Here is a 14,074-nt window from a genome sequence, read left to right on the forward strand (position 1 = left end):
AAGGGACAATATCTCCCGCCTTCCACAGATCCCCAACCTTAGAGATACCAATCAAGTCCCATCGGTCAAAGTCCTTGGTTTTCCTGAGATTGCCAAAGACATCCGCATCCCAGAGTGGGGTAGCTTGTGTTATTTTCTCTTCCCAAGCCATGTTTCTGCTAGCCACCTGCCATATCTGCACCGCATGCATTGTGGGGCCCGTCAGGTTCAATTTAGTGGAATTAGTGTATAACACTCTTGTAAAATCGCCCCCTGGGAGCAACCACCTGTCCATTTGAAAGCCGGGGTCCCCGGGGGCCTATACATGCTCTGATTTATTGCTATAAGCTGTGAAGCCCAATAGTATCTTTTGATATCAGGAAGCACCACCCTTGTGTGAGCTTCTGAATGGATATCCTGGGTGGCTTCCCCTCCCATAATAGCTCTCTCTGGGCTGCTTCTATAGACTTAAAATAGTCTGCGCCGACTATGCGAGGCAAGTTTTGCAATACATATAGAAAACGTGGCAAGGCCATCATTTTGAATAACGCCGCGCACCCCAGCAAGCACAGTGGCAAAGATTTCCAGTGTTAGACATCAGATCATAGTCTCTGTAATGGGGGCAGAAGATTTTGTTCATAAAAGTGGGCTGGATCTCTAGAGACGTAGATCCCCAGATACTTAAATCCTAATTTGGCTTCACTAATCTTGATACCTAGTGGCAGAGCAGGTGTCCTGCCACATAGAACATAGATGACCAATTTGGACCAGTTAATACTATAGCCAGAGCACTTCCCAAATGCCATGAATATATGCATTGCTCTACTGAGGGAGGCACTGGGTGATGCCCACTATAACAGTATGTCATCGGCATACAATGAAATGCGATCCTCCCACTCCTCAGCCTATTTAAGTCCTCTAATTATAGGGTCTTTTCTTATCCTCATTGCTAAAGGCTCCAGCATCAAGGCAAAGAGCAATGGGGAAAGGGGGCAGCCCTGTATGGTTTCTCTGACAAGGGTGAATACTGGGGATTTTCGGTTATTGACAACTACTTGGGCCAATGGGTTTTCGTACAAAAGTTGAACCCAGCTCAGAAAGCCGAGACGAATCCCAGTTTCCTTAATACTGAGTACATGTAGGGCCATTCGATCGTGTCGAACGCCATGGCGGCATCAAGAGACATCACCACCGCATCTTTATGTATTGTGTGAACCCGATCTATCACTCCGTGGAGTCGCCGTAGGTTAAGAGAAGTGTTTCTGGCTGGCATAAAGCCAGATTGATCTGGGAGTACTAATTTAGGTTAAACTTGTAGTAAGCGGGTGGCCAACATTTTGGCAAGGATTTTGGCTTCAGCTTTAAGTAGTGATATCGGTCTGTAGGAGGAGCACGTTTTCTTGGGTTTTCCGTTTTTATGTGTAACCACTATTGTAGCCAATCTTTGGTCCACGGCTCTCCTGAATCATTTCTATCAGATGGGGCGCAAGCTTGCTGGAGGAGAGTTTGTACAATTCAATTGGCAGGTCATTAGGGCCCGAGACCTTGCCCGCTCTCAAACTCTGTGTAGCCGGTTCAGCCTCAGTAGGTGTTATATCTCACTCTATCTCATCCCATCTTCAGCCGAGAGCGTAGGCAGTGCAATGTCTTTTAGGAACGCATCAGCGTCTTCCTCCGTGTAGGTCATGTGGGATGTATAGATACGGCCATAGTGCTTACCAAATATATTTGCAGTTTCTTGTGGCTCAGTGCAAGTGGTGTTAAGTTTATCTGTAAGTTCTACCACTACTCTGTTAGCTTGTTCTCTGTGGTCCAGCCAGGCTAATAATTTCCCTGACTTGTCCCCTACCTCATAGATTCTACTGAGTGTTGACCTATGCTGTGTTTTGGCAGCCTCCGTAGGTCGGGCCTCATTTTTACTGAAGTACAACTCGGTTTCCTGCACTATTGTGTCTCTGATTAGGGGGCTTTTCAGATACCAAGGGTTCCTTGGGGCCACTTGTTCAATCCATGGCTCCCCAACTTCTGTCAGAGCCCAAATAGGTGAATGATCTGAAATTACCCTAGCTATATGTCTCACTTCCCTGACCTGTCCTAGTTGATCTGCTGGTGTTATGTTATAATCTATTCTGGACATGCTATGGTGGGCTCCCGAGTAAAATGTGTGTTGATGCTCTGTAGTGTCGTGTGCCCTCCATGTGTCGATGAGGCCCATTGCTTCCATGAAGTTATGTATTTGTGTACAGGTAGAAGGCAGGGTTTTTGGGGGCCAGCAGTTAAGAGTATCTGAAACTATTGAATTGGAGTCCCCTCCAACAAGGAGTCTACCTTCAGTTAGGGTAAGTAGGAGGTCACTCAGGCCCCTGAAGGCTGAGGTCTGGAGGCCGGTTGGTACATATACCATTACTAGATTTAAAATGTAGCCTTCCCATCTCCCCAACATTGCAACAAATCTACCCAAGTTATCAGTCCATGTGCGGTCAACCACCATTTGGAAGCTTTTACGCATCATTATGCCCACTCCACGAGATCCAGTGCTGAACGCTGAGTGTGCCTCTAGCCTAAAGCCCCATTGGGTCAGTGCACCACAGGCGTTTCCCAGCAAGTGTGTCTCCTGGAGCAGGATAACATCGGGCGAATATCATTTTACATATTGCATCACTACGCCTCTTTTTAGCTTATCACCCAAGCCATTCACATTCCAGGATAACAATTGAAGACCCTGTTTTAAAGGTGGCCCCATTTATAGTTACAGTATTAACCTTGTAAGTCAGTTGAGTCCATTCAGGCTTCTCACGCTCCAGGTAGGTCAAATCTGAGCATCAAGCACTCCCTTTCTCTTGCTCCGAATTGGAAAGAGCACAGGTCCCAATGACCCGTTTCCATCGTACCATGTCATCAGTATCTAAGCTAAACAAATAACACAACAGACATCCCTTACCACCCTTTCTGTCAGCGCCAGTTTCTGAATCCGTAGGGATGTGATTGCCACTGACAACAGCAACGTTACTTGTTGACAGAAGTCTCGCCCCCCACCAACAGAAACCGACACCCCCTCCCTGTATCCCTGCATGGCAGTATTAGAACCTCACACCTACCCAACTCTGCAGAGTGCCTATCACCCACCCCTGAAACTCTTGGTGCATGGACCAGCTGTCCACCCGTTCAATTTCAATTGTCAGTAAAACCTTGTATCAAGTTGAGAACTGCGTGGTGGACCCAGTCTTTTCCCTCACATTTCCACTCCCCGGTCGCAGCCAGGCAGTAGACCACAATTAGTTTGATACCCTATTTGTTAGTCGTTGGGGGAAGTGAAATACGCCAAGGCCCAGAACGGAGGAATACCACTTAACTGGGTTCGATACCGGCACAAGGTGCAGTGTGGTTATTTTGGAGTGTCGTCAGCTATCCGGTTGCCATCAGTTTCAGACCTAGCATATTGTTCTGCACTGGATTGTCCCAGTCTGTCCCACTGATTCAGATGGTTCCTCTTGGCCACAGTACTCCACCCTTCTAACCAGTCCCAAGCTTCATTTGGAGCGACAAAGAACCAAACTTTTCCATCTGCTCCCACACGTAATTTAGCCGCGAAGAGCATTGCATACTTGATCCCCTTCTCACGCAGAGCCTTCTTCACTTCAAGGAAATTGCGTCGTTGACGCTGGACATTAAGCGTAAAATTCGGAAAAAAGGTCACCTTGCTATTTTCAAACGCGACAGTAGGTGCAGCTCGGGCAGCTTGTAAAATAATGTCCCTATCTCTATAGTTGAAAACCCTTGCCACGATTGGCCTGGAGGGAGCTCCGGGTTTGGGTCTGCCTCCCAGCACTTTATGTGCCCGTTCAACCATAAAGAATTTTGAGAGTCTAGTGGGCTGCAGATTCGTTGTTATCAGTTCCTAGACAAACAGCTCTGTCGCACCCCATTCCGCACGTTCCGGCACTCTGAGAATTCGTATGCTGTTACGTCTAGCCCTCCCTTCATATTCATCCAGTTGCTCGACCATCTTTTCAGTACAGGCCTGTAGATCAGTCATTTGCTTTTTGAGCGTTGAAGTGTCTTTGACTAGGGAGCTGGGGGTAGATTCCTCTTCTTTAATTCTAGCGTTCATATTTTGCATGTCAACCCGTATGAGAGATACCTCGGTGGATACAGCGTTGATTCTCATTTCCAGTGATGTCCTCACTGTGGTAATGGCCGTCAAAATATCTTGGAGGGTCAGGTCAGTTGAGTCTTCCGGCATATGCATTTTCTCTGGTAATTCCGCACCATTATCTCTTTTGGGGCTGTTCCTTTTTGCCAGGCATATTTATCGAGTTCAGCTTGCATGGTCATTTTGCCGCTCCTCCCTCCAGCCATCGCAGGCACCTATGGGTTATGGCGTTCCCAACAGGGGAAGTGACAGGATGCTATACTTCGATGTTTGACTGAGACCTGTAGTTTCTTCACTGACTCTGTGGTGTAGGAATATGATGGTTGCTCCTCGCACCCCCTCTGCACTGTCGAGTTTGTGGCGTGAAGTATCGACCTGTTGACCCCCTGGACCTGTACCAACGGCCACCTGAGCCGCCCGATTGTTTAATGCAGCAGCTGCTGTATGCAGAGCACTCCTCTTTGTTACCCAGTGCAGGTATTTTAGGGGGGTTACCAAATCCCGAATCATGGTTTTCCTGTAACTTCTTACCAGGATACTATCAGTTTATACTCCTTTATTAGGGGGGAGGGAGGGCAGCGCTTCTAGTGAGACACTGGAATGCAGTGTATGTAGGTGCTGGTCAGGTTATTGAGGTGCATTAGGCCTTAAGTAAAGCATTCAGGATAATGTGCGAGTCCTCGAAGGGGGGGCCCACAGATAGGACCCAGTCATTGTTGCTGCCACCCCGTGCCACAGATACCCTTAGTCCATCTCCTCGTGCTGCTGCTGGTCCGATAGGAAGCCCCACACAGGCACCTCCCCTGTAGCAAATGGAGAATACGACAACTGCAGGTGCTCCACACAGCCGAGTTTGCGCTCTGCAGGTAGGCCAGGGAGGCGGGCCACGAGGTGCGCCTCCGGGCTGCAGCTGCGCCCCGATACACCCTGCGGCTCTCCGCTGTCTCGTCCCGACCACACTCGCCCTCTCCATATCTTTTTCCTGGGCCGAGGGAGTCCACAGATGCGTCATTGGAGGTCTGCCCCAGCAGTCGCAGCCTTCATACGTTCACCACTGCCTTGACCCTCGCAGCGCCCCTCGTACTTTGCAGCTGCGGTATCTTTGGATCTGTGCAGCACAGAGTCCGGCCGATCTCCACTCTCCTTTGCCTGATTTCTTCCATTCTGCAACTGGGTCACTCCATGGAGGTTCCGAAGCACTTGTTAAAAGGTTCAGTGATGGTTACTACTGATTAGTGAACGGATTTCCTCACAAACGGCCTCGGTTGGACGGAGCATCTCTGCTACACACCCATTTCGCATGGCAGTTGGCCACGCCCCCTTATTACAGTTTGTTAAGTGCTAACTTATGACTGCCTTGACTCCTCAGAGGCCTGTCCTGCTGCTTGAATCCTTCTCCTGAACCCAGGAATACCAGGGTGATTCCAAGTGATACGTTACTGGCCTCCTGTTCAGAGCCTGAGTGAGTCCTAACCTCTCCCCAAGTGGTACCCCTCTAATCCTGAGCATTTGCTGGTGGTGCTAAATTGGCCCAGATAGCTAAAATCTAAAACGTGTCGCTCCAAATATTTTTAGAACTGTGGGAAGACCAGGGCCAACCTACCTGACTATTTGCCGAAGGTGCATCGCTTGTCAGCCTTACTTTGCTGTAGCTAATACTATGTTCTTCTCCACAGCAGCTAAGTCTGTTCTGCGTCCCTCTTCGAAGGAGTATCCAGCCTCTGAGAGCTCTCAGTGGATACAGCCTCCAGCTTCATTCCAAAAACGAGACTACGTTGAAACAAAGAAATCTTCACTGCGACTTAGTACAGTGGCTCCTTGACAACAATGCCTCCTCCTTGGATACCGCCTGCAACTTTGCCCCACTGAACTTTTCCTTCTCAGAACATTTTCTTCAAAATTTCTCCTAAGTCTGAAGGTAATCGCCAACCGGGCCCAATCCACTTCTTGTATCTGACGGTGCTCCATTATGGTCAGCCATATTTTTCAACTTTGACTCAGGCTCTCATGACTAGATGTTGCGATTGGCGCTTTGATATATTAGGTGCCAATTTTTACTAAAAACGTTAAACATTTATAACTTTGGTCCTACTTATTGGATTTTTGTCATGTTGGTGGCAAATAACTTATTAATATTTACTCTATGTTTCTAAATTGGTGTGGGATGTTTGCTCGTGTTGTGGTTTCACTTTATTACTGTCTGTGTGCTGCATAAATACTTTACACATTGCCTCTAAGTTAAGCCTGACTGATTTTTGTGCCACGCTATCAAAGGTTACAAACACAAGGAGAGGATGGACAGAGCGCTGAATATTTTCAGACACTCACCCCCAGTCACAGATCTGGGTTGAATCCATCATCGTTCTTTAGCTCACTTCACCACCCCAGTTCAGACCCAGCTATATGCAAATCAGTCTTGACCCTGTGTTGGGGACAGTCCAGCCCGAACTACCTAGCCAGGTTAAGCACTGTTAATTTAAATAACTTTTGTGGTTCACCCTGATGGAGATTGTGGCTGTTGCTTTAATAGGGGTCACCCCTCTTTAACGAACAACCCAATTTCTCACCTTCTCTGAATCTGTTTCAAAGAGAAGGACACCTAGCTCAACTTGTGTAACTGAGTTTTTATACTCCGATTTAATACTCTCCTATTACTAAGGGCTTTCCAACCAATATTCAACCTCAGAGGCATAGATATTTAAAACAATAAAAACGATCACATCAATTTCGCATAGATTACTTATCCAACTTTCTGTGAGAATTTACATTTGATTGGTATGAAGTTTCATAGTACATATCTCAAAGGTGAAGTATGTAAGAAAGAGATAATTTTGCATTTGCATAGACTGCATCTTAGAGAGCAGAAACATTGAGGGACATATTGACAACAATGAGGCATCCATCAAGGCTGCATCCTGACCTGCATTTGGTGCATCTGAAATAGTTACAGCGTTTACGTGGCAGGCTCAAACTTCAGTGGCAGCCGTCACATAGAAAAATTACCTGCTGCCGGCCACCTCTCACATTGCGCTTCCATGTTGGTTTTTCCTTGTCCCAGCAGACACTGGGACTATTTCACAGACTCCCTGGCCTGAGGAGGCTGAAAAGACGCTCACTCAGGTAAGTGAGTCTTTGGGGTTTCTCCAGCCGGCTGTTCAATACATTCGGGTTAGAGAAATCTAAGTGTGCATGTATGTTTAGCTGGTCTGAGACAGCTGGCCAAACACACATGGGCACTTAGAGTGTGATCATAGCTCTCCTCCTCCTACCTTCCATGCCCCAGCCCCTCCCCTCCCTGAACAAGCTGGCTGAACCAGCTGCTGAAAAATAAAACAATAGTGAAATATCGTTTTATATTTTTAGCTGCTGGTTCAGAGCCAGTGGGGCGAAGCTCCTCCCCCATTACGGAGGAGCTACCCCTATCAAACGTATGCAGTACAAGGATAATTTTTGATCTGTGACTGTTTAAAAATACTTTCATGAAACCACTGCATTATATACCTCCTAAAGTTGCCAATCTCATAAACATATATCAATTCAAATATAGCTTCAATTGTTTTAACCTTGCTTTAATATCTGTATTGCATTTTTTATCTATATTTTGTTAAGGGCTTTCTAATGAATGAAATAATTATATATTATAAATATTGTACCTGATAAAGAGATTTTGATTTAAAGGGCATGCATAATTATAAACAGTGAAAAATGTGAGTTGTACGTTACCCCATGAAGGTTATTATATAATGAAATCATATTTCCGAAGTGCATAATGGAAGTTACAGCCTATATTGGAATCATATTTGATCATTTATGCTCTATAAAACAAATATTGGTATACAAAAGTGCATACTGGTATAAGAGATGTATATAGACTAACGAGATAAAATTGTATAAATGCCTCAAAACGGTGCTGCAGTTTTTTTGCTTGGATAAAAAATCACTAAGGTTTTCACTATTTTAGTTTTCAAAGGTTGACGGTGACAAGTTTTACCAGCATTTACACAAAGTAATAGTTATGAAAGAAATAAAATTATTGCTTTGTAAAAGAACTTTTTGCTCAGAGTTGTCACTGTTTTTGACACACAGTAGAGCAATGCCTACATTTGCCCTCGTGTATATTAGAAACAATTCACCCTGCCTTGCTTTCAAATATGCACATTTAAAATACGAGTAAATTGTATGGCCACAAGGTAACAAATGTAACATATATATTAGTCCCATCATTAAAAGGCCTTTGGAGTTTCCATTATCCATTATGTCAGGTAGCAAATATCTTCTCAATGTAACTCCAGACATTAAATCTGTCAAGAGGCCTGCTGTAAAATAAATGTCTCCGATACCTTCATAAACAAAAATCTTATTTCCATAATTCATACAGCTGGCTGGCATTTATTGGCACGTCAGGTGCAATGGGGACATTTCAGGAACATTAACATGTACAGCATCATTTGTCAACAAAGCAACAATGTAAGCAAATCGTTCACAACCCATACAGATTTACAGCTTTTTCTGCCAGCTGCTAATTACGGTGCGCTCTGCCTATTTGGTATGGCCTTTTTTATTGGAAAATGACAAAGGGCGATAGTATCGCAGTTCGGAATATAGATGTGGCTTTTAGTAATAATATGAGAGGTAATATGACTATACAGCTAGAAGTCTTGATCCAGTTTCATTGGTCTTGCAATTGATTCGTTTTGATTGATGAGGGGCAAAGCAGAATTTGCAGCGGTGTTTAGTTACTTATGCAGTAACCTCTGTAAAGCCAATCAATAGCACACTTTTTAGACCTGAAAGTTTTTTTAATGTGCTTTTTTTTCCGAAAAGGTAAACCTTTATTTCGTATACGCATTTTGCCTGTGTATATGCCAGGGGAATTAGGTAGAAATGTGTACCACAAACTTTCATCATTTAAATACATTTGTTTCAATTAACAAATTATAAAGTGCATTTTAAGTAATTTAACCAATGATTTTGCCGTGGCCTGTGATGAGCAGAATGCGTTGAGTTTAAAGACTGTAGGTATTTTTGAGGTGGTAGAGCCAACAGTGTCTTATGAAAAAATATAGAATTTAAAAGAGATAGTTTATCAGGACGTGGCATTATTAATATAGAAAGTTAATTATCTTCAAATATGTTCATTGAAAACAGTGGTCTTCTATCAATGAGACGGACTCCCCTTCAGAGATGGCACAGTCCCCCAGTCTCACCATTGGATCCACCCCAGTTGTTGTGTAATGAGCAAGATGGAAACTGTAGAATTAGAAGATATGTTTGTTTAATAATCTGGGCATCCTTGCTGCCAATTGTGCACTCTTTGATAATCACTCTATGAACATTATTATACTGCTCCTTTTTTAACAGAGATAGGAAAAACGTACATAATACTAAACACTGGTGGTGAGTGTGTGTGATACGGAAACATGACTGTAATCCAACACAGTTTGATTTTACTATGGGGAGAGAACACCGAGTCTTGAAGTCCACTCACTAAAATATGACTGAGTGAGAAAGATATGAATGTTAAACAAGGAGTACTGCATAGGGGAGTTGGTACTCCTGCTTTACCAAATTGTTTGATGATAGGCAAATCAAATCCTTCGTATTTCATTGTCCTTTTAATTGCCATTATGTTATAGAGGTGGGTGAGCCATTGCTCGAGCTATATGTCTGGCTTTGGATCAGCTCCATGTTCTCTTGAATCCTCAACCCAAAATGAGTGGAGCCTGCATGTGGCTTCTGTATGGCATCCATGCTCTATCCTCATGCACATATTAAAGACAAAGCATTAGCTTTTGATATAAAATGAGAGTGGTAAAGAAATACACATCTAGTGGCCGAATGGCACAATTTGAAACCAGAAAACTTCGGATCAAGCTCGGCTTTCCCACCTGACCAGGTTTTGTGATCTCTGGCACTTGTTTTATTTCATTTTGTTTCCCTTTGTTCATCATAACATATGGGAGCACTTGGATATGCATGAGTTCAGGTTGTGCGCAGTACAAAATCTTCTCTTTTGCTTGATTTAATAAACTATAATATTAAGGCCACCTAGAGGGTGCACATGACAAATGACATGCCTCTTGGCCCTCTGATGGCATTGATGTGAAGGAAGGGGGCTGTATGAATGTTTCTAAGTTTGTGTTTGAAAACTATCACTCTTAGTAAATGCTTCTCAATGGAGTGAAATATTCTGAAGCACTAAGGTGAAATGCTTCTGCAAGTTAAATAAATGCACTTTAAAAACAACTTGAAGAGACTTTATCATATTTTTTACGTTTGTTGCACAGTGTCTTTAAAAATGAAGGTTTTTCTAAAGATAAGTGTTGCAGGACACCTTATTTGCTTTTTTATCCTTTACTTCAGTTAACCTGTAAATAAATGCTTGCCCTTTTGAAAGCTTTTTGAATGTTACTGCCCGGTCTTGTAAACAGCAAGCCTCTGCTTCTGTTTACCAGGGGACCATAGGTAAAGGTTAGGAGGGCTGCAAGCAGGCCCCATGCCATACTTTGAGCATCCCTATAATAAAGTGTCACAGGAAAGACTAAAGGAGTTGCATCTAGAAATTGAAAACTGTCAGGGATAGGATAGAGCCTGTAGGAAATACTTTTTCAAAGGATGAGTGGTTGGACGTTGTTATTTGTTGAGATTGCTTTTCCAGATAAAAGGAGATCCATTTTAGAACTTCTTCCATCATTTGTAGGTAAGCAGAAAGAATGAAAACTGTTTTTACTGTGTTATGGTTATATGTCCCTGAGATACACGAATCAGAAATAAACTTTTAAGAAGCTCCTTTCACTGAATTATGTGAAAAGAAGGTTCTGTGAAAAATGTGATATCTTATGCCACAAATTAAATTCCAATCAGCCACACATTTCCCATGCTAAAGCTTTGTCACTCTTTCCAATTCAAAGGTTTCTTGGGCAAGAGTATGTGGTCAGGATAACATTTAATGTGTCTCTGCCAGGAATTGTGAATCAGGCATTTATTCTAGTTTCTTTTCACTGCAGGACTTTTTCCAGGCCACATGGTAGCAAAAATGTTTATTGGTGGTCAAAGGTGGAAGAGTGCCTGCTGTTTTCAGAAGTAGGAAAGAAATGCCATAGTGCTTTTGGAGACAAGATGTTTTATTGGATCAGGGTTTTGGTCTGATGAGAGTGTTATTCTGGTGCACCTATAATGTGACATTCATGATAGAATGACTGTCTCCTGCAGTGGTACTGAGTGGGTGTGAGTCTCTGCGTTGCCCTGGAAAGGATCAACATTCCATTCAGAGCATATTTTTTAATTCTAATTAACGTTATTCTCTGATAATGCGATAAGCCAAAAGTAGTCAAGTTACTCAGAAGTGGAAGAGTAAATTACATTTGTAATGAGTAGCTCCTGCAATTTATGAAAGTCCCCCCTTCAATTTAGTGGTGACATGTACATTACACTTTTGGAGTAAATGTACCCTCCTATTTTGTGAATTGTTAAAAAACTAATCACCTGATTCAAAAGTGTAAATTACTCAAAAATAAAGGTTACCTTTGTTAATCGGGCCCTTAATGTTTGCTTTAAACAGATCTGACCCCAGACTTTTGCCTCTACCCGTTAACTGTACTGACTCAAACTAATGTGTGAACCGACCATGCTCTCCTAAAAATGTATACATTCAAGTTATCCTCTGATTTCAAAAGGCAGTTAATCATGCAAAGTTCACCATGTTGATTCTTTGGCACTATATCCGGTGATGACTCTCTAAAACTCTTATTTAGAGATGCCACACATGGGCCCACCTAATTGCTTACCTGTTGATGCAGAATGAGTTGGAGGTCTCTTCCACAATTAAGATTTGGGAAAGAGGAGTTGATGTTTGGGTTCACACATTTTGAAACAATATGATACATAATTTTTTGTAAATGTCCTTATCTTCTCCATATCAGATAAACCTGTTCATAACTCTTTTAAATCATCTGGAGTTGATAATTCTATTCCTATCATCTGACCTTGTTTTATTCTTTTTTTTATACAACTGCTGCTCTCTTCCCTTAGCCTCACTTCCAATGTCTTGATTATCCTCACATGTCCTTCATTCTGCTCAGGATTGTCCCCTTGTGTTGACTCAACATTACACTATGAGGTGTTCCTCAACCTATTGCATTTGTTAGAGTATCTTCCAGTTGATCCAATCTCATCGATAACCATGGTCATACTAGCAGCGGCTTTCCATACTAACCCTATCCACATCCTAATTTTTTTCAGCTCCCTTCAGCTGAACGAAAAAGGTCTTGTATACCTCCCACGCATCATTCTAATAATATGCATGTCTTCTTTTTCATCTAAAGTACATATTTCAATCTTGTATCTGCTAAACATTTAGTTTATTATGAAATGTTACTTTCCTCATACACAGTCCAATTCTGAGGAAAAAATCTCCTGATTGCATCGGTTATCTGGGACTGCAGATATGCCCCAACTTCTAACCTTCTTCTCCGCCTTCTCAACCGCTTCTCCAACCGTAATGCAAACATTGGATAGTATTTTTTATGTTTAATACTTTCTACATTGGCAAATGTGCAGCTTTGTCTCCATATACACCTTCTTTTTCATTGAAAAAGTTCAACACATTTGAATCAACATGACCAGTTGCATTCCCATTCCCACACACACTCATCATGCATGATTTACAAATATTACTCCACAGTTTTCTGTTTCTCTATATTTTCAACAAGTTACATCACCTGCTTACGTAGAAGGCTGAAATCAACCGAGAACCCTCGAGATCACTGCCCAGCTTGTCTTGAGGCCAAACATGACGCTTCACTTACTCCCCACTATAATTGCGTATGCTAACTACTGCCTCCAGTCAATTAACCCCTTTCACCTCAGAAGAACTCATTGGTCATCCACTCCTAAAAAACCTGTATTCACTTGTGCTGTCCCAAACAACTACCAGCCTATTGGTGACCTGCCTGGGATAGCTAAAATCTAAGACAAAGTGGTCACCTCTCATTTGCAGTCCTACATCAAATCCAACTGCATTTAAGACATCAATGAGTTTGACTTCTGCCCCTAATATAGGACAGAAACCACCCTCATAAATGTATGGGATGCCATCCTTAAAATGATTGACATGGATCACTTTGCAAGCTGATCCTGCGTAACCTATCAGCTGCTTTCAACAGAGTGGACCACAATATCTTTCTGCACTCTCTTCAGTCAGTAGCACGTCACACACCATTCACTATTGTCACTCATATCCTTTCTGAAAGACTTATCTCAAGAGGTTAGACTAAGAGAGTTCACCTCTTGTGGGCTTTCTGAACGCCCCTTTAGCTCCTCTCATCTCCTATTTTTACATAAAGCATCAGTGAACGCATACTCTCCATGCAAACCTCTATTCCACTTTTACACTAAGGATACTCAAATTTATCAGAGTTACTGGAGCAGAAAAACAATGCTCGAATAGTCAGAACACAATGAAACCTGGATGAGCTAAAAAAAAAAAGCTCAAATCTGAATTGACACTTTAATGTCCATCTTTTATCTTCTTCAGTAAAACTGTGAAAATCAAAACTTTGGTCAGGAATGTAGGAATTTTCTTCCACAAAGACATCCTTCTCAAATCATGGATTGGAGCAGTAGTCATATCATTTTTCCACAAATACGCTCCTTCTCTGTAGTCATAGATCTCATTTATATCTGCTTAGACTACTGCAAGTTACTATACTGCTGCCTGCCCTTGTACCAAACAGTCTTTAAAAAGCTTAAAATGCTGCTGGACACTTCAGCTATGGTTTGGACAAAACCCCAAACATTTTCCATTACTGCAAACTCTCCATTGGCTGCTGGTGAAAGGCAGGATTGTTCTCAAAACCCTTATCTTCTTTTTAAAATGCCTTGATGGCTCATCACTCACGAACAGAACAGAACTAAAAAGATCTCCTTATGCTCTAACGACTT

This window comes from Triturus cristatus, chromosome 3_2 (assembly GCF_964204655.1).
Source record: "Triturus cristatus chromosome 3_2, aTriCri1.1, whole genome shotgun sequence".
In the NCBI taxonomy this organism is placed as follows: Eukaryota; Metazoa; Chordata; class Amphibia; order Caudata; family Salamandridae; genus Triturus; species Triturus cristatus.